Consider the following 25,406-nt stretch of genomic DNA (forward strand, 5'->3'; position numbering starts at 1 on the left):
TGTCCTGAACCATCATAATCCACAATTTGTCTGTTTGTGCAAGCACAAAATCATAAGAGCCATAATTCATCATTCACAAATCCAAAATTAGTCATAATCATAAGACATTTTTAACACACTTGTCAATGTATGTAATGCATGGAATCTATCCCCTCCATCAATTCCCGTGTTCCTTCCTAAAAGCAATTTATAATACTTACATGTTTTTTTGTAAGTTTAATTATGTTCTAACTGATCGTAATCTATGTAATGGACTAGCTTATCCCTCATTAGGAAATTGTAGAATTAATAGCTTAAAAAGTAATCATTTTCTTATGTACTAAACCTGATTATCTACGTATGATCTTCCATCATGATTACGATTTATGGACACAACCTCGATTTGTTGTGGGATGGCCGGTTCTTCAGTTTGAATGGGTTCGAGGTTAACTTTCGCTTGCGCTTTAGCATTGTGTTGAATTTCCTCAGCAATAGCAGCCATTTCTTCGCGTTGGGAAGCTCTCTGAGCTTGACCTTGCTCAGCACCTTGACGTCTCTTGGGAGCCATGGAAGAAGCTTAATGGGTTCGGGTAGTGCTTCCATGCATAGGGGTGGAGGGAGAGAGAGGGAAAGAGAGGCTCGACTGATTGGAACAGAGCTTCATCGCGTCAATAGTAGTAGAAAGACTTTTTCATGGATAGTTGTGTGTCTTTGGCATGATGCTCTACCCCTGTTTATATATTAATGAGGGGGAGTAAAAGAGAGGGCACCTACTTTTCAACGTTTCTAATGACATCATTGACGACAAAGAGAGAACGAGTGTCACTCCAAGGTGCGCAACCAAGGTGGGGACGAAGGCATAGATCTTGGCATCTTGGCCTTAGCATACTTGGGAATGGGCTACGAAGGCTTCATTGGTGCTATTGGCAGCATGTGATTAGCTCCCACTAGCTTGTAGGAAAATCTTCCCAAGAGGTCACCCATCTTGGCAGTGTCATCACCCAAGTGCACTTAATTGCCAAGTGATTATCCACTAGGCTAGTTCTTTTTGTTGTTCTATACTACAAATATAGTTTTAATAAGCTAGTCTTGGGAGGGTTTTCCAAGTCTTTCTTTCATGAACTGGCATATAATACCTCATTAATAATAACAATTATCTTCATAGGTAGAGTTGGTTTTGTATTTTTTTGAAAGCAACATAAATCAATTTTCTTTGGAATGTATACACACATTGTTTCTTAAAATAAACTAAGTAATGGGGACATTACATTCTTTCCTCCTTAGAGAAATCGAGATGTCCTCATCTCGAGAGAAACTGGGGGCATTCTTTCATAAGGGTTGCCTCATTCATAAAAGAAGCATCTTCTTCAGGATAATTCTTCCATTGTACTAGGTGTTCTTTTAGGATTCGGCTTCTTGGAGGTTTCTCCCTTGTTTCTAGAATCTTTTTGGTTTGCATTTCTAGAATTCCTTGGGCAAGCATGACTATTTGTTTGTCATTAAGCACATGATCGGGGTTTGATACATAAGATTTTAGTAGGCTTACATGAAATACACTCTGAATCTTTAGATGGGGTGGCAATTTAATCTTGTAGGCTTACCTTCCCATTACTTTGATTACTTCATATGGTCCACAATACCTTGGACTAAGCTTTTTGTATTTTCCCAAGGATAATGAGATCTTTTTGGGTCTTATCCTTAGAAATGTCACCTTCCTTGAATGTTCTTATGGATCTTTCAAGATCTACATAGGACTTTTGTCAATCTTGAGCAACTTGGATGTCATATCGGATCTTGAGCAGCTTGGATGTCATGTGGAATCAATTTTATTTGTTTGTCCATCTCTTCAAGCATAGCCTTAGAAGTCTCTACTTTGAGAATAGGATATGAGAAGTTTAGAGGTGTACGACATTCTTACCTATACAAGTATTGGAATGGTGACATCTTGATTGTTTGTTAAAAGGCAGTGTTATAAGCAAACTCCATCAAAGGTAAATGTTCACTCCACAGGTTTGGTTCTTTTCTAGAATAAGAATGTAGGATATCTTCAGTGGTTTGGTTCACCCTCTCAGTTTGGCCATCAGTTTGAGGATGATAAGTAGTACTGAAGCATAGCTACGTTCCAATTGCCTGAAATAGGCAAGTCCAAAACTTAGGGTTGAACATGGAGTCTCGGTCTCATTGATTATGCTCTTTGGTAATCCATGTAACCTAAATACTTCTTTGATAAAGACTCGAGCAATGCCAGATGACTTATTGGTAGTTTTGAGTGGGATCAAGTGTGCAATTTTTGTCAATCTATCAACCAATACCATGATGGAGTCATATCCATTAGTAGCAGTAGGTAATCCAATAACAAAGTCCATGCTTATTGACTCCCATTTCATTTGTGGAATGTCCAAGGGTTGTAACTCTCCAGGCATCTTGATCCTTTTTGCCTTGACTCTTTGACAAGTCAAGCACTAAGTTACATACTTTAATAAATCCCTTTTTAATCCTGGCTAGTGATAGCTCTTACGAACTGCATTGAGTGTCTTGGCATACCTCGGATATCCTACAATGGGGCTGTCATGTGCTTCCCATAAGATCTTGGTCTTCACTTTTGGTCCTTTTGGGACACAAAGGTGATCATGGTAATATAGACAGCCATTGCTAGCATGATAATCCTTAATCTTAGACCTTTCTTTGTCAAAGGCTTTTCCTTGAAGTACCTTAGTCATGAGTCCTTCATATTCCTTATCTTGAGAAATAGCTTGGTGTACAAGCTCAAGTACAAGGTTATCAAGTATGGATACGATTCTTGATTGTTTACCGCAGCACAGAGGAGCGGGAAATGGAAAAAAGGGAAAAGAAGGAAAAGGCGCCTTAACTGGCAACTAGACCCTGGAAAAAAGTAAATGCATGGGTACGATCTTCAAGAAGTCTTAGAGTCGCCCAATGAGAGTAAAAGAATAAAAAGTGCACAATTGAGTGCGAAAACACTTCCAAAACCTTGTAAGAGACCGCTAGGCTCACTCCTGTGCAAATTGTATGCATTAGTTGGGGATAGGATAGATTAGAATGGTGGGAAATGAGAAAATGGGTCTAGGCTAATGGCCGGTCATGTAAAAAAGGGGGATGACCGCCCATGAAAAATAGGGCATGTATATAAAGTTGAAAAGTGAATGGGAAGCTCATTCTTGTGGGCGGCCAAAGCTTCTTCTTCTTCTTCTCTTGTTTCTTGCCCTCTTGCTTGTGCTTGAGAGAGGGATTGAGAGAGTGTGAGGGAGTGAGGGAGTGATTGTGCGAGAGTGAGGGATCTTGGAGAAGAAGCTCTCCATATTCTCTCTTCATCTTCTCCTCCTCTCTTCTCTTCTCTTGTCTCGCACGTGGCTATGGAGGATGAAGCTCATGGGAGAGGGATTGAGGTTGCTTGAGCTTGCCTCAAGGATCGTGGAGCTACCGGTGTGCAAGAAAGAGGAGGGTACTCGACCGAGCATCAAGGTAAGCTCACTACAGTCGCAAGGTAGGCATTGCGCGTCGGCTATGTGAGAAGTAGCCATGGCCACTCAGTTCGAAACACTTGAGCAATAAGTGGTCCGTAGGTCTCGGGGTAGAGTTTGAAGCTCCCCTCCATTTTGGTTCTGTTGCCAGGACCGATGGAATCGAGCCTTGAGCGCCGTGTGCATCAGATCGAGCATGGAAGTAGGGTTTGCAGCCTAAACCAGTGCTCGAGATAACTAGGAGATTTAGGAGGGTTTAATCTGTGAAACAAGTATTTGGGTTTGTTGGAAGCATTAGATTAGGACTACTATTCTGCATTTCTGTTTTGCATATTGGCTACACTAGATTAAGGTTAGATTAGGGTAAGAAAAGAGAAAACAGAGGTTCTCGCTACTGCTAGAAACAGGAAAATAGGGGACCGGATTCAAGTTTTTGGGTGAAACAGGGACAGGGAACTGGCTGTAAGGTTTTGCAGTGCTGGGAAAGGACCTTAAGAGGCTTGGGAGGCCAGGACAAACCTCATTTCTTTGGTTAGCCTTGTGTGTGAGAGAGAGAGAGAGCTTCTGGTTTACAGGACGAGGAAACGCTACCCCGATTCTAGGCACCATCGATTCGTGCTGCTCCAGGTGAGTCTGGTGTTTTAAAATAGTGCTCTAATGTCTGCTCCAGGTGATGTTGAGATGAAAAGCTCAACACATGTGGACATTGATGATGGACCGCCTGGTTAGATGGGTCCACACGTCTACACTTAGCATGTCGGTGTTCATTATGACTCACACATGGCCACTGACTCATTACTTATTATATTCAGGTTGTTACACTTATTTACAGCTGGCATAGTTATAGCGCCAGCAATCGATTAGTGTAGTCGGTTATGCATTGTTTGACTTAGTAGGCCACTTTCATTTATGTTGTATCTTATCTATACTTTGTGTACATTGTAAAGTGTGTGGAATAAGAAGAAGAAACCAGCAAGAAATCGTTTTGGCCTCCATCTCTCTTCTAGTCTCTTGAGTGAGCTTCTCCTTGTGCATTCTGTGTGTGATCGGCGTAGCATCTTGAGCAAGTCCCCCCACCATGCGATTCTTGACATGGCATCAGAGCCGCACCACTGAGAGAGGTTGATTTCGAAGGCTGAAGCAAAGGAGAAGAAGCAAGGTTCGAGCAAGCAAGCCACAGGTAAGAAGCTCTCCCATCCTTCCACTCTTTCTCTTGGATAGTGCCTATGGAGGCACCGGAAGCAGGGCAGAGCAAAAATCTCAGATTGCAGTGAGATTTGGTGTGCGCAAAGAGCGCTTTATATTCTGTAGATAAGCCCTTTAGAGCTTGCCCGTAGTTATTTTGGGCATCTGAGGCCGTTTTAGGGCCCGTTTTAGAGTTGGAAGGTTGCAGACAGTAGCTTCAGGGTACGCTGTGACTTCAACTGTATTGACCAAAAGTGGATGCGCAGGTACAGATTTCAGATTTGTAAGTTCAAAGGTGTTTACCAATGAGTAAACACAAGGTTTATCTGCAAACAGGTTGCAAATTGCATGTATTGTTGAGCAGATAGTGAAAAAGGCTATCTGGTGTATTGCTGTGCACTACAGGTCAAAGGTTGCAGAAGATTTGCTTGCTGTTGGTATTAATTTTGTGATAATGGCAGAGAACAATGGAAGCCCCATCATTGAGAAGCTCGACAAGAACAACTACCCTTCATGGAAGTTTCGTGTCACGAACTTCCTTATTGGAAAAGGCCTCTACGAGTTTGTTTCAGGTGAAGAAAAGGAGCCGGAGGTGAGTGATCCTCCAACTGCAGAAGAGACAAAGGCACGGAAAGAATGGAATGAAAAAGATCAAAAGGTCATGTATTGGTTGTCTGCAGTAATTGACAATAATATGCTAGGACATATTAGAAATGCAGAGAATTCATATGTAGCTTGGACCATACTTGAAAGTATGTTTTCTGTAAATACAAAGGCACGAAAGATTCAACTCAAGCAATAGTTAAATACATTAAAGAAAGGGAAGATGTCTATCAATGAGTATGCACTGAAGGTAAGAAGCATTGCAGATGCCTTGGTAGCGATTGATGCAATGCCCGATGATGATGATTTGGTGTCGTCTACCTTGGGTGGACTTAACAATGAAAAGGCTTGGAAGTCTTTTGTAACTTCCGTATATGTTAGAAAGCCATTTCCAGATTTCGATGAGTTGGTCTCCCTTATGATCACTGAAGAGATCAATATGCAGAGTGAGACATCTGAAAGAAGTGGTGAACAGGTCCAAGATTTCTATTCCAATTCAGGAAGGGGACATGGCAGGTTCTCTTCAAGAGGCCGTGGTACAGGACGTGGTAGTGACAACTAGCAAAACATATTGAATCGGAAATTTGGTGATATGCAGGTTTCAGGAGGTCATGGTAACTTTAGAGGCAGGGGGAGCTTTAGAGGAAGAGGTGGATGGCAGAATAGAGGTTCTAACAACTCTGGTATTGTGTGTCACTACTGTGGCAAAACATGTCATATTGCAACCCAATGTTATGCTAAGAAAGATGATATTCGTAGTTTGGTAAGTTGCAGCAAGAAAACTATGCATCGTCTTCACGACAGAATGAAGACAAAAATAAACGTTTGTTTGTTATGCAGCATATGTTGAATGCTGTTACAGGAAAGGAAACACATGAAGATGTTTGGTATGTTGATTCATGTGCATCCAATAATATAACCAGCCATGCAGAATGGTTTGGAGAGATGCAGGATTTGCAAAATGCAGGTTATGTGCAGACGGGTGATGATTCATGCCACCCAATTTCACAAATTGGAAAAGTTCCCTTGTCCTTGCATGATGGTAAGACAAAGAGTCTTTCAGATGTATTACATGTGCCATCTATTACAAAGAACTTGGTGTCAGTCGGTCAAATGGTAGAGCAAGGGCTACAAGTCAGATTTAATGCAAAGGGCTGCTTTGTAGAAGACTTCAATGACAAGTGTAGGTTGGTAGCAAAGGGAAGTAGAGTTGGACGTATGTTTACTCTGGATGCTGGAATTCCTACTATGAATGCGGCTATGTATGCCAAAGGAAAAGGTGTTGTTACAGACATTGAAATTTGGCACAAACGCATTGGACATGCAAATGTACAGAGGCTGAAATTAATGCAATCCAAAGGGTTGGTTACAGGTTTGCCTACATTTAGAGTTGCAAAATTTCATAAGGTATGTGAAGCATGCCAGTTTGGTAAGCAGGCAAGACAACCCTTTTCACATGACAGAGATGTAAGCAGAAATATCCTTGATGTTGTGCATACAGACATTTGGGGGCCTACACAAAATTCTTGGAGGCAGTTCATACTTTGTCACATTTATTGATGATTGTTCTAGAAAGCTGTGGGTATATTTTATGAAGGAAAAGAGTGAAGCATTTGAGCACTTTAGAACTTTCAAGGCTGCAGTTGAAAGAGAAACAGGCTTGAAAGTAAAGTGCTTGAGGTCAAATGGAGGGGGAGAGTACCTCTCAAATGAGTTCAGTGATTTTCTGAGGTCTCATGGGATAAAGAGACAGTTCACATGCAGGTATACTCCACAGCAAAATGGGGTTGTAGAAAGGAAAAACAGACATATTGCAGAAGTTGCACGCGCCTTGATGGCTGAAAAGAATATGCCTAAGCATTTCTGGTTTGAGGCTGTTCATACTGTTGTTTATATTATGAACAGAACCCCCACAGCTGCAGTTCATGGTATGACTCCTGAAGAATGCTTTACTGGCAAGAAGCCTGATGTATCACACTTGAAAGTGTTTGGCTGCATTGCGTATGTTCATGTGCCAGATGAGTTGCGGAAGAAACTGGATCCAAAGGTTGAAAAGTGTGTCTTTATTGGATAATCTTTAGAGCAAAAAGGGTATCGTTGTTATAACCCTGTCACATGTAAGTTCAGAGTGAGCAGGGATGTCATCTTTGATGAAATGAGCAGTTGGTATGCATCTAGTGGTGATGCATTGGATGATGATGATGATCATGACACTCATGTGCAGGCTGAAAAGCAAGAATCACGAACTCTTAGTGGACCAGAGAAATCATTTGGTAGTCCTTGGTCTGGGAGACTAAGGAGTACCTCTATATCTTCAGGTGCATCTAGTAGCACTACAGGTAAAGACAAAGGAAAGAATAAAGTGTCAGAAGGCATTGATGCAGTTCTTGATGGAGACTCTATTGGCTTAGAGAGCTTGGATGATGAGCTTGGCATTCCTTCAGTGAGGACTCCAGGTGCGCAGAGAGCACGCATTAATGCAAAGACTCCATTGAGTGATCCAGTGGTACGCAGGTCTAGCAGGGTGAGATACCCTGTTAAAAGATTTGGTTTTGAAGGTTATGCAGCTCACCATTATGCTTATATGGTGAAACTAGTTGAGGATGTTGAGCCCACATGTTTTGAGGAGGCTACTGGTCATGCTCATTGGGATGCAACAATGGATGAGGAGATGGTTGCATTAGAGGCCAATAAGACTTGGGATCTAGTATCATTGCCGAAGGGCAAGAAAGCTATTGGATGTAAGTGGGTTTATAAGATTAAGCACAATGCAGATGGTTCTATTAGCAGGTACAAAGCTAGGCTAGTTGCAAAAGGCTATGCCCAGACATATGGCATAGATTATGATGAAACCTTCAGTCCAGTTGCTAGGATGGCAACTATCAGATGTGTGATTGCTTTGGCAGCATCCAAAGGTTGGAGATTGTAGCAAATGGATGTGAAGAATGCCTTCTTGCATGGTGATTTGCAGGAAGAAGTGTATATGGATCAGCCAGCAGGTTATGAGGATTTAAAGCATCCCACGTATGTGTGCAGGTTGAAGAAGGCACTCTATGGGCTCAAGCAAGCACCTAGAGCATGTTCTGACAAGATCAGAGAGTATCTTGTCAATATTGGCTTTTATGTTTCTGATGCTGATCACTCGCTTTATGTGAGAAAGGGAGATGCAGGTTTGGTCATCATAGTCATCTATGTGGATGACTTGATTATTATAGGTGATAGTGATAGTGGGATTGCTAAAGTCAAGGACTTTTTGAAGAAGAAGTTTGAGATGAAGGATTTAGGTGAGCTAAGGTACTTCCTTGGCATTAAGGTGATCAGATGTGATAATGGTATATGGCTGTCCCAAAGACAATATGGCTTGGATATGTTATCCAAGTATGGTATGACAGCATGCAAACCACTTTCAGTTCCGTTGGAGTAGAATGTAAAGTTGAGTGGTGCTGATGTAGGGGATGAGATAGAAGACCCTACTATGTTCAGGAGGATAGTGGGAAGTTTGATCTACATGACCATTACAAGGCCAGACTTGAGCTACGCTTTTGGTCTTGTGAGTCAGTTTATGCAAGTACCTAGAAAGCCACATTTGGATGCAGTCAGACGCATATTGAGATATGTGAAGTCCACATTACATTATGGACTTTTCTATGAGGCAGGTACAGATGTATAGGTGTTTGGATGCACAGATGCGAATTGGGCTGGTAATATGTCTGATAGAAGATCTACCAGCGGATGCATGTTCTCTCTTGGTAGTGCAGCAGTTGCTTGGAGCTGCAAAAAGCAATCTACAGTTGCTTTGTTGAGTACAGAGGCTGAGTATAGAGGTGGTGCTGTTGCAGCATGTGAGATAGTATGGCTACAAAAGTTATTAGCTGATTTGGATGTGCAGGTGGAAGGTCCAGTTGTCATTTATTGTGACAACATGAGCAGTATACAGCTGGCTAGGAACCCTGTGTTACATGCCAAGACAAAGCATATTGAGATACACTACCACTTTGTGAGAGAGAAGGTACTAGCAGGTGAGATTGACTTGGTGTATGTCAGCACATAGGATCACATAGATGACATCTTCACGAAGGCATTGGGTACATAGAAGCTTCAAAAGTTTCGAAGCTTACTTGGAGTTGCAGAGATGTAGTTGAGCTTGAGGAGGAGTGTTGAGATGATAAGCTCAACACATGTGGACATTGATGATGGACCACCTGGTTAGATGGGTCCATACATCTACACTTAGCACGTCGGTGTTCATTATGACTCACACATGGCCACTGACTCATTACTTATTATATTCAGGTTATTACACCTATTTACAACTGGCATAGTTATAGCGCCAGTCGACTAGTGTAGTCGGTTATGCATTGTTTGACTTAGTAGGCCACTTAGCAAGTCCCCCCACCATGCGATTCTTGACAGGTGAGTCTGTGGTGATTGTGTGCAGCAGACATTAAGAAGGATTCAAACGCACCAAAATCGTGCCCGCCGCCGACGCAATTGGACCAACTTGCAGTGGTCTGATTCGCAAAATCGGACCACCCGAGTCTTGGAGTCAGACCGTCTGATTCCCAGAAATCGGACCGTCTGACTAAGAGAGTCGGACCTGACCTATCCGATTGTAGGAACCCGATCGAACGTGCCATGTGGCACTCAGACTGCCCATTAGAATCGGACCACTAGGGTCGGACGAGTCCTAGAATCTGACCAACCCCATTCGACTGTTAGAGTCGGACCAGACCGGGGTCTGATTGTAAGAATCGGACCGTTCGACTCCCAGAGTCGGACCAGCTCTGTCCGATTTCCAGAGTTGGACCATCTTGCCAGAAGAAAAAGATAAGGATCTTTTGCTGGCCTTGCCACAGACCTGACCCCAAGACGCAACCCTGAACACCCCCAAGACCCAATTTGACCATTAGAACCTCAGAGACTAATCGAACTTAGGGTGCGGAAAGATCGTAGAATAGCTGAGAACCGAGTTGAGAACTCAAATTAGGCTGGGAACGTGGGTAGAAACAAGGTGGAGTTTGCATTAAACGCTTTCTGCATCGGCACTTCACTCTTGTGCTCCACTAAATCTACACAGCAAGAAAAGAGAAAAGCCTGTTTTCGCACCAAGCACCACGAAAGCACTAAGCACAACGTGTGAGTAAGGATCCAGCTGCTTTTGAATAGCAAGGAACACACCATGATATCTAATAACATTAAGAAACCCACTAGTAGGAGAAGACCCCAAGACTTAGACAGGTGCCTGAGTGCCCTACTAGTAGTAGCTGGAGAAGACACGAAAACACGAGAAGCAACAAGATAGAGGAGTGGAAGCTGTCGGAGCTCATTGGATTCATTGATAACCTCATGGAGATAGAAGCAGAAACAATGTCAGGATCAAGAGGCGAACAAGGGGAAGACCAATTAGACTTGGGAGAATTTCCAACCTCGGTCCAGGAACTAGTCCACGACTACGATCTGCTCACTAGGACTGTGATCCAAGGTAGATCTATAGAGGAAGTGGTAGCTAACCTGTAAGAACAGAGAAGATCTATCAAGAGAGCACTGGAAGGCATAATTGCCTACAACCATGAGCAAAGGGCTAGAAGGCTATAGCAAGATGTGGATATGTACAAGGCTAGACGAGTACTAGACCTAGCCAAGGCAGCCAAGTCCGGACCGAACGTAGAGAGGGAATGGGCAGCAGAGGCTGGCATGACGTTGAGTGAACTAGTGGCAAAGTGACTCATGGACAATACATCCGTGGAACAGAGTGCTACTGCCCTAGCCATGACACTACTATTAGGATTGGGAGTCACACAGGGAGCTTAAGGGCAGGCTAAAATCCCCATAGTAGCAAAACAACTAGCTCGATACGAACGTAGCAGTGACCCGTATAGCTTCATGGAGCAGTTTGAGCAAGTATGTGAGGCGAACGGTCTTACTAACCCTACGCAACGAGCTCAAGCCTTCAGCCTGTGCTTAGGTGACAAGGGGAGGACCTGGTACTCTAGTCTGGATGATGTAGAACGTACAAACTTCACTCGCCTTAAGAGCCTCTTCATCAAGAGGTTTTCAGAGGCGGGTTATTCAGATAACCTCATTGTTAGGTTGATGAATATCAGTCAAAGGGAGAAGGAGGACGTTAGGGATTACGTCACTCAGGTGCGCAGCCTCTACAAGAGAATCCCTACCAATGAACGACCTACTGAGAGGGCAGTGTTTACAGTGTTCATAAATGGGATTCAGAGTGAGGAGCTCTACAAGGCTTTGGCCAGTAACTCCACCTTACAACGAGACGTGCTAGCTCGAGTCTTCGAGGAGGCAATACGCGTAGATGATCAACTCAGGGAACATAGCATGAGGACTACCAACCGAGATAGTGCAAGCCAGAGGAACCCTGAGAGATCAACCATCTTGGGGAAAAAAGCACTTGCTAGCGTGCAGGATAAGGGAAAGAGTGTAGACCACGACCAAGGGATGGCAGAGATGAGAATGGAGATTGCACAATTGCAAGAGCTCGTTAGAAAGCCTGTGAGATCACATGTACAGTGTGTGTACTGCGGCGGCAATCACCTTCCAGTGGAGTGCCAAGATCCTAGATCTCGGCTGTGCTCAAATTGCGGTACATTCGGGCATGATGCAGCGCATTGCAGAATGCCGAGGAGATTTCCATACACAAAATAGTACAACCCTCCATACTTAGGTAATAGGCCACCTAATTTCTTTGGCAGGGGAGCCCAGTTAGCTCTTCCAGCACCAACTGACTCAAGACCTGTCGTGCCTAGGCTGGAGATGAACCCAACTGGTATACCCAGGCCACCAGGGCCTTTTGTGACTCACCCACCTAGCGATGCTCCTGTTCACTTTGTGGAGGAGCCTAATGAGGAAGAGACATATGTCAATCCGTACATATCCTATGACGAGGGCAACCCAGTCCTGATGGACTATCGGCCAGTGCCGGTGATGGCTTTAGGAAGAGGACGAGGCAGAGGCTTTGGAGGGCCCACCCAGGATACAATCACATGCTGGACTTGCAGCTACCCAGGCCACATCTCATCATGCTGCCCAAAGCGAGAACAAGCTAACAAAGACAAAGCGGATCTCCGATGCGTAGAGTGTGGAATCACACATTTGTTTCCTAACTATCCTAGGCAGAAGCCATCAACCAGCTCTGCCAACATGCCATCGGTGCCTTTGGGGCTCTTTGGAGTGGAAACTTTTGGTAGTGAGGATACGCCCATCCCACTACATGCTATGACGCGAGCTCAAACGAAACAAGTAGGCATCTCCTTGCCAGGGCCAAGTAACCTTGATGCAACCTCAATGGGGAAGAAAAGCCAGAGGAGACGGAAAGGGAGAACCAATGCAAAGATAACCCTTAAAACTGAGGAAACGACTACGCTAGTAACGGGAAAGAAGGTCACAGACGTAGAGGCAGAGACCTCGGCCCTTAAGACAGCAGAGCTAGGGAGTGCCAAGGTAGGGGAATACCCCCACCCCAAACGGCAACTCGAGGCTATAGCCAAGGTCAAGGAGTGGGTCAAGGATTCCCAAAAGCACCTCGAGGATGCTGAACCCATATTGGAAGACCCTATGGTCAACTTCTCCAGTGTTAGCACACCAGTCTCACCCTCAAAACCACAGGCTGGGAGCATACTTGCACCACTAGGAGCAACTCACTAGCAAGGACGGGGGGAAACTTACTAGGGCAGACAGAATGCATGGCCTAGAACTGCTAGCCTCAGAGGAAGACAAGGGTCTAGTAGCCTCCTCACAACCTTGCTGTCCACTCTAGTAACTCTAAGCTTGGAGGATCTGCTTAGGCAAAATCACTCCTTGTGGCAAGAGTTAAAAGAATTGAGGGACATGCAGGACTTGTGGGTGCTGATCCGCAAGATCATGATGCAGTTACACGGATCCTAAGTCTAACTCTGCACTCAAATCCTAAGTTTTTACACATCAATGCTTTTTGGGAAGGCACTGAAATGCATGCAGTTTTGCCCGTCCTAGCCTTCGGAGACATGACTCGAAAAGGAATTGTAGACACAGGCGCCGGTGTTAGTGTGATAAACCATGCAGTCCTAGAGGCATGGGGAAACCCTCCTGTAGAGACTGCTAGATTCAATGTCACGTTAGCAAACAGAATGAGGGTAAGACCATTTGGGATCTTAAAGAATTGGCCGATAAAGATTGCCGGTGTGCAATTTTTGGTAAAATTCATTGTCATGAAGGGAGTGGATTATGACATACTATTAGGCCGACCTTGGATGAGGAATGCACGAGTCATAGAGGACTGGGGCAATGGATTGATTTTCCTAGGGAAGAGAACTAGTGCAGTGAGGGTAGAGATGGACACTTGGACGACGACACCTGTTGACCTAGCTGCCATCTCGGCTATGCTAAAAGGTGATGCTCAAACAACCAAGCCCTATGGATCGCTCGCTAGATATATTCCTTGCCCTGAGGATGAGAGGGATTGGATGCATGTTTTGGCAACCATTGACCTACCATTCTCGGATAAGGAAGGACCACATCAGCAGGCGGCTAAAGTTGCAACCATGCCAACTGAGGAGCCAGTTGTGCCGCTTTGCATGATGGCAGGAAGCTCACTCAACCCAGGCAAACCAGCCTCGTCCCGCATCCCCAACAACAAATTAGAGCTTCAAGAAATCATAGAGTATCTGACCAACAAATTGGACGGCAATTTGGCTGCTAACTTAAAACCTCTATGTGACCTTTTAGCTAAACCAGAATGGAAATGGACCAAGGTCCACGACCTGAACTTGCTATATAACTGGGCTTTAGTTACTGACGATAAGGAGATTGAAGAGGGAAGCTTAGGGGATGACGAGTAGTCAGAAGGACAGGACCCGGATGATGAGGAGTATGAGGACTGTCACTCTATAGGAGAAGAGAGTGAAGAAGAGATAGACACAATAGAGTACGACACGGAGGGAAAAGCAATAGAACAAATGAGGGCAGACTTGAGGCCTAGGAAAGAAGGGATCAGTCGGAATGAAAAAGGAATCATGCTAATGGAGTGTGATAGATCCTGGCTAGAACACATAGGAGCCGTGGATTATGAGCAAGCCGGAGTAGCACAACCGTGGGTAATCCCAGTGCTCAAGACAGATGCACCTACGGAATTACGACCCCCTGGGAAAACACATTCCTCAAGTGAGGAATGCGAGTTTAACTCAGAGTCAGAAGTTAGCACTGAAAGCGATCTCGAGATACCGCAACCCTCTAAGGTCAAATGCACCAAGGGAGACTTGCCAGTCCACTTGAGACGCAGGAGGCTAAAAGAGGAGGCCAGGAAGTAAGCAAGGGACTCAGAAGTAGAAAGGCAGAGGAAACCATTGGATCTGCCCAAACGGTTTACAAAATTTAAAAAGGGTGACAGAGTGGTGATTCTGTTAGGTGAAAAAAGGCAAGGTCAGACTAGTGAACCGATCGAGGGACCCGCCAAAGTCAAAGAGGTTAACTTGGCTAGGAAAGGTGAAAAAACAACACTCGTGTTCATTGCAGATGACTTGGTGGAGGATGAAGAGACCAAACTCATTGCGCTTCTACAAGAGTACATTGACGTATCTGCCTGGACATTGGACAACGAACTTCAGGGAGTCAACCCTAGGGTCGTGACTCATAACATCCCAATGGTCCCAGATGCAATGCCAATGAAATAACGACCTTACCCCATGAATCCCAAGCATGCCCATGTAGTGAAAGAGGAGATTGATAAACTCATGAGGGCAGGTTTCATATATGAGATCGAGCACACGGACAAGGTATCACCTATCGTGATTGTCATGAAAAAAAATGGAAAAATTTGAGTGTGTGTGAACTACAAAAAAGTGAATGCCGCTACGAAAAGGGATAACTATCCTTTACCTTACACCGAGCACATGCTTGAGAGGGTAGCAGGATAGGAAGCCTACAGTTTTCTAGACGGTTTCTTGGGCTACAATCAAGTGCAAGTACACCCCGACGACAAGCATAAGACTGCCTTTGCCACGGAATGGGGCATGTTTGCCTACATTGTCATGCCTTTTGGGTTAATGAACGCACCTGCAACTTTCCAATGCCTAATGTGCACTATCTTTAAGGACATGCTTAGGCGCGAACTGGAAGTGTTCGTAGACGACCTATGTTTACACTCTAGTTGGGCTGAACACTTGGAGAAATTGAGAGCTGTCTTTGAAAGGTGTAGGCTATACCACCTCTCGTTGGACCCCTTAAAGTGCCAATTCTGGGTAAAACACGGATGCATCTTAGGGCACATAGTGTCAAAGAACGGCATTGCTATTGACTTTTCAAAAGTCAGAGTCATTGTTGACTTATCGCCACTCGATAACTACAAGGGAGTTCAGTGCTTCTTGGGACACATTGGATATTATCGACGCTTTGTACTAAATTACGCACTAATAGCTAGACCATTGTACAAGCTCTTGATAGTGTTTGAGTGGACGGAAGAATGCCAGCGTGCATATGAGGAGTTGAAAAAGGCTCTTACGACTGCACCAATCTTGTGAGCCCCAGACTGGAACATAACATTTCGTGTACACATAGACGCCTCTAAGTTCGCTATTGGAGCCGTGCTATGCCAGCCTGGTGAACATAACTTGGATTACCTGGTGAGTTTTGCCAGCAGGCAGCTCACAGAGACCGAGATGAACTATTCCACGACAGAAAGGGAGGGGTTGGCCATGGTATTTGTGGTAAAGAAATTTAGGCATTACCTGTTGGCCACTCCCTTTGTCTTCTTTGTCGACCATCAAGCTTTGTTGTATCTTGTGAACAAGCCTTGCGCCACGAGGCACATAGCTAGATGGTTACTCCTCTTATTGGAATTTGACTTCTCTGTGGTTGTACGCAAAGGAAAGCAGCACTACATGGCTGACCACATGTCCCGCATACCCACAGGAGAAGCCGTTGGGCAAGGCGTGCCTGAAAATTTGCCAGATGCCCATCTCTTTAACCTGTCTAGTGAGAGAGAATTATTTAAAGCTGATCTGATGCCGTATTGGGCCGATGACATAGTGCAAGTACTAGAAAATGGACTACCAGAGCGACCCATTGAGAAGGCCAGGTTGAAAAAACTTATCTTGAAAATTCAACCATACCAACTGATAGCTGGTCAACTCTATAGGTTGGGACAAGAAGGTTTATTGCGCAGATGCGTATGTGAGTACGAGATGCACGACGCATTGAACAAGGCACATGGCGGAATCACTGGAGGACACTTTAGCAGGGACACAACAGCCCGAAAGGTGCTACAATCCCAGCTATGGTGGCCCACCCTCTTCCTCAATGCAACTAAATTTGTAAAGCACTGCAATGAGTGCCAAAGGACCAAAGTGCATGTGCAAAAGGACAAGATGGAGTTGACCCCTGTCATAGCCCGACAACCCTTTGAAAAATGGGGCATCGATTTTATTGGACCTATCACTCCTGCAGCACAATATTCCCAAGCTCGATACATCATAGTGGTGACCGACTATCTAACGAAATGGGCAGAGGCACGAGCCACGAGGAAGAATGATACTAGGATCACCGCAAAGTTCTTGTGGGAGCAGGTCATTTCACGGTTTGGCTATCCAATCAAACTTGTAAGTGACCAAGGCACACACTTCATTAATGAAGTGATTGCCCACTTGCTCTCTACTTTCCTAATAATTCATCGGAAGTCCTCTCCCTATTATCCTCAGGCTAATGTCCAAGCCGAATCCACAAATAAAATTCTCGTCAATGTGCTTACAAAAGTCGTGTCTACTTCAAGAAGTAACTGGGACAACAAGCTAATGGCGGCCTTGTGGGCCTATCGCACAGCTTATAAAACGGCTGTAGGACAGACCCCCTTTAGGCTGACGTACGGAACTGAAGCCATTTTACCCTTCGAATTCTTCATCCCTAGCTTGAGGCTAGCAGTCCAAGAGCGATGGGGGGGAAGAGAGGCTTGGACCAACCGCTTGGTGGAGCTAGAGCGCTTAACGGAGACCCAACTCCTCGCCACTCACTCTTTGATTTGTGAAAAGGCTCGACGAAAGATGTGGTTTGACAAGCATGTCAAGCAGCGAGACTTCGAACAAGGGGACCTTGTTCTGCTATACTCGGTAAAAGGACATAAACAAAAAATGAAGTTTCGGGGGCTAGGGCCTTTCAGAGTACGCATGATTGGTAGGACCGAGAATGTCGAGTTGGAGACACTTGACGGTGAAGGAATAGGCTTTTTTAACGGTAGCCGCATTAAGAAGTATTATCATCCTTCCCATCCATTACATGAGCCACCCATGCTAGAACCCCCACTGAACGTCCGCATGGCCACTGTAACTGACCTTACGGATCAGGACGAAGAAGCAGTGGCACCGGCGTACCTACGAATCACAGTCGCACAGCAGGAGCGGTGTATTCTTTTGAAGCCTTGATTGATGAAGGTGCCAACTACAATATCTTGATGCATGACCATTGGACACGCATTGGTCAACCGAAACTACAGCCCACTAACGCTAAACTCACCCTATTTGGGGGTACCGCTTATTCACTCCTAGGGAAGTGCAAGGTGGTTGTTTCCATCGAGTCTGAAAGTTTACCAGCCTTCTTCCATGTGTTACTTGACACTAAAGGAGCGGTAATGTGTCACTATTGGGTCGCACTTTCAAGAAGCAAACAAACTATAATGTGGATTACAACCTAAACCGCACACATCTTGCTATCGGCAATGTGCGTATAGTGATGACCTTCAGTAAGGGTTGTCTTAATTCCCCCACTTTTACAAAGCCACCGGTAGAAACCCCTACGACCACGCTTTAACCCGAGTCTGAACAGAAGGAAACTACGGCCTCGTGCCGGGCTCTCAACCCCAGGCCCAAACCCACCAAGAGCGCTCACAAGGCCAAAGAGTCCAAGTTTCTATGGGTGCCAAAATGGCAAAAACCACATCCGGGTAGACCACCCAAGTATGATCCTAAACGTCAAAGTTATCAACCGTCCTGACCTAAGAGGCAGTCTAGGCGTTATCGCTGTAGACGCACAACCACACCGCGCTGGATTCCCAAAGATCTCTTGCGGGCACAAGGATACTACAACGGCAATCCCTGGATTTGGGTGCCTAAAAATGGCCAGCTAAGAAGCTCATCTACAAGCAATCTCACCCTAATGAGGGAGGCTTGCACAAGTGGCGCCCAAAACATAGTCAGCAAACCATGGCCAGCTGTGGCTAGCAAGTCTCAGCTCATCTATCGACCAAAGCAAATGCCACAGGCCTTAAACCTACCTAATCCAGAGAACTTACAAACCACTATGAATGCTCACTCAGAGCCTAGCACAACCCCCAGAACTTCCTACAGCACCTCAACGTGCTTCAGAGTGCAAGGCCCAACCCGTGACTCCAATGAGGGAGTCACCACTATCCAGTCCAGTTGCACCACCCCCACCAGCAGGTCTTAAACCTTCATATGCGATACAACCTTTCCTCTCCTTGGCTAAGGACCTTGCCGCAACTTTTGGGGATGAATTAATAACATGCATTAAAATGTTGGACGAAACTTTCACTACATTTGCTAGAAGTTATGAGAGGCTAGACCTAGGTCTTCTTGACAAAATGCTTGCTTCGGATGTTCGTGCATTACCATGCACTTGGGAGGAATACGAACTTATGACCATAAATTCCCCAAATTTGCTGCCAAACTAATAGCAAACAACGAAATCTCAAAAGGTCAAGCTACCCTTAGAAGACTTATCACTTCGTATCATAAGCCTCCTCGTTCTGCTCCTGAATAGGAGTTGCAAGAGCTCACGCATATGGCAAGTTCGCCAGCCATGTTCTTGTAGCAGTGGTTTACGCTAAGGATCCAATGGGAGAAAAAAGGTTTTCGAATAATGACCAATGCTGAGCAACGCAGGGCAGTTAAAACCATCGAATATGACCCCACTTATGTGGCACCTATCTCGTTTAGGGTCTTGGCCATCACCCGTAATCAGCATTTGGACAACCATGTGCTCGCCCACCCCTACATTGACCAATTCCTCACCGCAGAGGAATTACATGTTGCCAGTCGCCTCAATACTGGAGATCTCTTCCACGATGTTTTGACCTACATTTCCCAAGTCTCCATTCAACCATCTACTCTTGATTGTTATGCCCAACTCGAATACAATCCAAGCTTCTATGATTGGCTATTGGTCAAGTAAGTCAACCCACGCAAAACAACGCTTACCTTGTCCTTCTTGTGCTAATCCTAGGAACAATTCCTTGAAAGATCCCCGACGGAAGGGGGAGCAATGTGAGTAAGAGCAGAGAAAAAATGAAAGCTATGCTATCTAGCTAGCAAATTGTTATAATTAAGTAAGTTTCTATGGAAGAATATTGCAAAGGAAAACAATAGCAATGGTAAAGCCTCTAAGCAAGTATACCCATTTTGGGCGCATACATTTTTCTCTCAAACTGAGTTTTGATTAGAAATAAGCCGATTGTTAGGCATTAATGTTGGCATGGTGTGTTGACAGGTCACCACCATGGCATGACAAGACAAAGGGGGCAAACTCCCATTCTCTGAAGAAGAGATGACCAAATTCAGTATCAGCATCGAGACGCGAGGATTCACTCAGTTCACTTTCAAGCACACACTGAATCTGGATGAGGCCATCCTGGAGGAACTTGCAATCAAAGACTTGGTGGACAGATGCCACCTCCACAAGTACGTGGAAAAGGTGGGGCAGGCCGTGGATTACAGCATGTGTGTGGATTTCCTGAGGAACTTCGACAAGAACAGGAACTGTAGCACTGTCACAGTAAGGACAGGGGAGCAGGAAAGAAGAATCGAAGTGCCCCTCAATGCAACAATCATAGAAAAGGCCCTGGGACTTGTGCCCAAGAAAGAGATACGGTTGAGACGAGATATTTACGCCATGCTGGGAGTAAAGAAAGAAGCAGTGCACACCGTGGATGGGATCAACTTGGCTGACATCCCAGACCCAGCAGTGAAATTACAAGCAAAGATGATCCATATCCTCTTCTCGGGCCAACGGTACAATGCATTGATGAACAGGATCGGGGTCCCGCTGTTGGAAAGCATGGCAACCGGAGTCCCTGAAGAGATAGACTAGAATGAATTTGTACAGAAAATCATTCAAAGTTCAGCTGCCCTCCTCACTCTGGCGGAAGCACCAGCAGGAGGAGAATCCCCTGCCTCAACCACGCACTCCGCAAGGAAGAAACCTTTATCAAAGGTAGCTACAATCAGATATGGAGATATCCTGACAGCCATCATAGACGAAGCAATAAAGGATGAGGGCGTCATGGAGGAGCAAGCTGCGCATCAAAGCCCACCTCACCACAAAGGAGGGGAATCAAGCGAAAGAATAATAAGTGACAAGGGAGAGCAGGAGGTGTCGCCTACACGAGCGAGCAAACCCGAAGAACAAAACAAAGTTGACAGGAGACAGAAGGAGAAGAAAGAGAAATTAAGTAAGGAAGAATGGGATAACATCAAAAGGGCTCAAAGAGAGTCTCGAAGGGCTGAGGAAGAGAGGAGGAGGAAAGAGGAGGAGGAGCTTGCAAGGATAAGAGAGGAGTCAAAGAAGGCAGAAGAGGACAGGAAAAGAAGGGTAGGAGAAGAAGCCAAAGAGCAGTGACTGAAGAAACTGGCCTAATTGGTAGAAGTTACATGAAGATCTGTGGAAGAGACCCATGGGCGGAGAACTCAAACCCGTAAGCCCCTGCCATAAAGCCGAATTCAGTGCAAGTGTGGAAGCAGCTCCAGTGGTCATAGGCAAGGGCAAGTCCCTCCTACATCCACTTCCTTCCTCCTTTGTGCCGACAACAGTTGAAACTACTACTGCAACCACCGCACAACCCACGCCTCCCCTCGACATGGCACAGCTCATGACCATGGTGCAGATGCTAGTGAGCAAGGTGGCCGAAATCATGCCTGAAACTAGATTGAAAAGGCCCATCGCCGTAGATGCAGAGTCACGGCAAGACCCTAAACGACAAAGGCTGGAGGCATCGACCACCACGCCCCATACTCCCATGCCATGCGCTGGAGACCTCCCAGGAAGACGTAGAAGCCCTCATGGCCATGGCCTTCAATCAAAAAAGGCTATTCCTCGCGCTAAAATCCAAAGCCAAGAGCAGCTAGTGCAAGAAAAATCAGAAATCCTGGCCAAGGTGCACCACAGGCTCAGCATTGTCAATCAAGCAAGAGGGATTGCTGAAGAACAGCTAGCTCAGAAATTAAGAGAAAGAAACCAGTTATGGTTTTAATCAAATGAGCAGCAACAGGTGGTAACCACCCTGGCGAGCCAATTGGAGGAACAAAGGAAAAGGATGGAGGAGAGAGCCATGGAGTGGGAAAGGAAAAACTTTGACAGGGTAAGGGACTTAACCGAGCGCCTGGCGGTGGTAGAATGCGAAAGAATGCTTGTCGTAGCTAGGGTTGAGGCTGCAAAAATAACCACTAAGACCCAGCGGTAGGCCTTCCTCAACACGGTGCTCCACGTGACGCAAGCTGAGGGCGATGATTCAGTGGAAAAGGTGAAAAGAAAGTTGGACCTAACCACCTGAGCTCTAAGATACGGTCTTCAAGAGCAGGAGCTTCCAACAAGTACAAGAATCACCAAAGAGCAAAAATTCTACTACCTATACTGTACGGGCCTTCCCACTACTGAGCTCAAGGAGTTAGGTTTTCAAGAGCAAGAGCAACCACCACCACCACCACCAGTCATTCCCTTTGTGGTTGAGTGAAATGTCGAAGAGGGTCCAGATTTCGAGCAAGATGATGATGAAGAGCCACAAAGGATGCCAAGTCCGCCTCAACCCGAGATCCCACAGGAGGAACCTGCAGATGCTGATCTACCTGAACACATAGTTGCAGCAAGAAGAAGGAGACAAGAGTTAGCTGAGGAGGCCCAACACCGAGCACGCACACTTCCACGACAACTCCCTGAGGGGCCCATGCCACTGAGGAATGATACACATCCTATAGGCTGGCCCCAGGAGTTGGTCACCTAGTGTCAACGAGAGTTACATAAGAGGCCGTTTGATCTTTCATTTGCTTTCCCATGCTCTTTGGACCGGGCCCTGCCTCTAGGAGTCATAGCCAAGATCAAAGATCTGGCTAAAGAACTTGCAAATAGATGGATGGAAGAAAGAAGCATGATAATGACTAGGTGGCGACAAGAGCCACAAGAGTACTGGGAAGACAAGGTCAATCTGGTTCCCAAAACCGTCCAAGGCTACGAGGCATAGCCGAAATGGCGAAGGAGGATTTGGGACACCAATTTTGATGCCTGGACCACATTTTGTAGTTTACTCCCCGAAGAGCGTAACAATCCCATATACATGCCCTATCCCCATAGGCATGGAGTGGACTATGATAGAGATTTACATGGGGATTTTGACTTCCCAAAAATATATAATGTAAATGCTAAGAGCCGTGAGGAGTGCTTAGTGTTTAGGGTAGAAGACATACTTCCCTCCATAAATTGTTTTCTTGTAGACTTTCCTTCCTGCCCTGATCCAGCATTTTTGACCACTTGTAATTACCTCCCACTTATCAAATTCCTGCTACTCCAAAAACCTGCAGTAGAGGAAGCCCATCTCCCCCCACTCTTTTTTTATATTAACTTAGGAATAGATAGTAGAGCCATGACTAGGTTGATGATACGGGCTACTCTCCTCCCTGCCTTCTACCTAGAGCTCTTAGAAAATATGAGTGACACCCGCTTTGCAAGGTGTAATCACCACTTCTTGTCCACCACTCCTCTGAGAGCTAAAGCCGGTATTAAATAATACCTACAAAGTCGAGCATTTTTATCACAATGCCTGCGACCGCCCCGTGACTAAATAGGTGCCACATACCTTGCCAAATGTACTCTCTCCCATTCTCCAAAAAAAAAAAGGCCGAAAGACGAATTCACTACTAAACAAGTTGACAGGGAGGACACTTCACATGTGCTTGCAGTCTTCCTTCACTATTGTTGTGCACCACACTCACTACATCTAGAGTCCTCTCTAGCCCCTCCCCCACTTCAAACTTAGGGCACATCAAGGGCAGGACTTTCAGACCTGTCACCCTAAGTTTTGCACTACACCTCCAATGCCACACGAACTGGGTCCTCAAGTGTGGGACATTACCAAGGGCTTGCCCAAGGTTAGACCCATCTCCCAGTTCCACTAGCATGGGCACCATGCACTATATAGTGAGACAGACACACCCCCTAGGAAGTGCACAACTTTTCTTGCAGGTTATGTTCGTGTTTCAAGAACTGGCTGCTTGGCTGAAGAAGATCATCTACTACATCCTCCAATGACAAGGAATTTTTCCATGAGTCGGACATGACTCCATTACTGCAACTTCAGGAGCTTCACTGCGAAGGTTTAAATGGCTCAACAGATTTCATGTTGCCAATCATCCACCTACTGATGGCTGCCATGACTAAACCAAATCAAGCAGAAGGAAAACCCAGTGATGGATCTGCCATTGGCATAGATCTTGGAACCTCATCGTCCAATGATCCATGCCCAACGCCTCAAGATCTACGGATCTCTTATTGATTCCACAAGCCTGAAGACCTTCAACTCAAAACTAAAGACCCTCTACTCAAAGACAAGGATTTTCAACCAAGGCCACGTCTTTTCAAGGCAAACAGCATTCGGGGGGTTTTTCCAGAATAAATCCCTCCAATATCATCCTCCTAAGGGATTGCTTATTGCTTCAAGCGTTTCGGATACTCAAAAGATGACCGCTACAGAAGGGGTGCCATAACAGTGTGAAAGATGCCGAGTATCTTTATGGAGCCTAAAGCACGCTGGAATCTCTCCTAGTCATCGTCATCAAACTCCATCACCTCTCATTTACAAGCATCAGTATCATCTACCCACCAATTCCACCTAGCAATAACATCATCTATCCCACTACTTCCCACCACAGTGCCATGGGACTGGCACTTGGCTAGGAGGGGGGTAATGTTTACTGCAGCACAGAGGAGTGGGAAATGGAAAAAAGGGAAAAGAAGGAAAAGGCGCCTTAACTGGCAACTAGACCCTAGAAAAAATTAAATGCACGGGCACGATCCTCAAGAAGTCTTAGAATCGCCCAAGGAGAGTAAAAGAATTAAAAATGCACCATTGAGTGCGAAAACACTTCCAAAACCTTGTAAGAGAGCGCCAGACTCACTCTTGTGAAAATTGTATGCATTAGTTGGGGATAGGATAGACTAGAACGGTGGGAAATGAGAAAATGGGTCTAGGCTAATGGCCAGCCATGTAAAAAAGGGGGATGACCGCCCACGAAAAATAGGGCATGTATATAAAGTTGAAAAGTGAATGGGAAGCTCATTCTTGTGGGTGGCCATGTCAAGATTGTGGGAGAGAAGGAAGGAGTCTCACTTGTAGCTTTCTTGCTTGCACAATGGGGGAATACACACAAAGGTGGAGGCTGAAAACTCCTCTTCTTAGTTGTGTAAGCCAAAAAAGAACTCTAGTACATAGAAATAGAAGAACCCTATATATGGGTCTCAAACCAAACTCAACTAACTAAGGTGGCATACTAACTAAGCCACAAACTAGAGTAGATAAGGATAGTTGTCATCTAGCTATTATTCATGGGCGGTGTACCAACTGCATCTGCAACTGACAAGTCGGTGACATAAATGCACAACGGTCACCCTGGCATATCACGAGTGGAGCTCGATATATCAACACTCCCCCTTGAGCTCAATCCCAATTCCTGCACACCAAGTAGGTCTCTGAACTTGTGCAGCTTCTTTGCACCCAATGCCTTCGTAAATATGTCAGCTACCTGATCCTCCGTACTGACATAAACTAGATCAATAAGACCTAGTAAAACCCTCTCCCGCACATAGTGATAATGCACCTCAATGTGCTTTGTTCTAGCATGATAGACTGGGTTATTTGCCAAGTGTATACTGCTCATGTTGTCACAATAAATGACAACTGGCCCATCTGTAGGCTTATGCATATCATAAAATAGCTTATACAACCAAGCTACCTCACATGTAGCCATTGCTACACCCCTGTACTCAGCCTCTGTGCTCGACAAGGCAACTGTAGGTTGTTTCTTACTGCTCCAAGTGACTGCAGCACTTCCAAAAGAGAACACATATCCACTGGTAGATCGTCTATCAGAAATACTACTAGCCTAATCAATATCA

This window comes from Lygodium microphyllum, chromosome 1 (assembly GCF_053477565.2).
Source record: "Lygodium microphyllum isolate KBCC chromosome 1, Lygodium_microphyllum_v1.1.10, whole genome shotgun sequence".
In the NCBI taxonomy this organism is placed as follows: domain Eukaryota; kingdom Viridiplantae; phylum Streptophyta; class Polypodiopsida; order Schizaeales; family Lygodiaceae; genus Lygodium; species Lygodium microphyllum.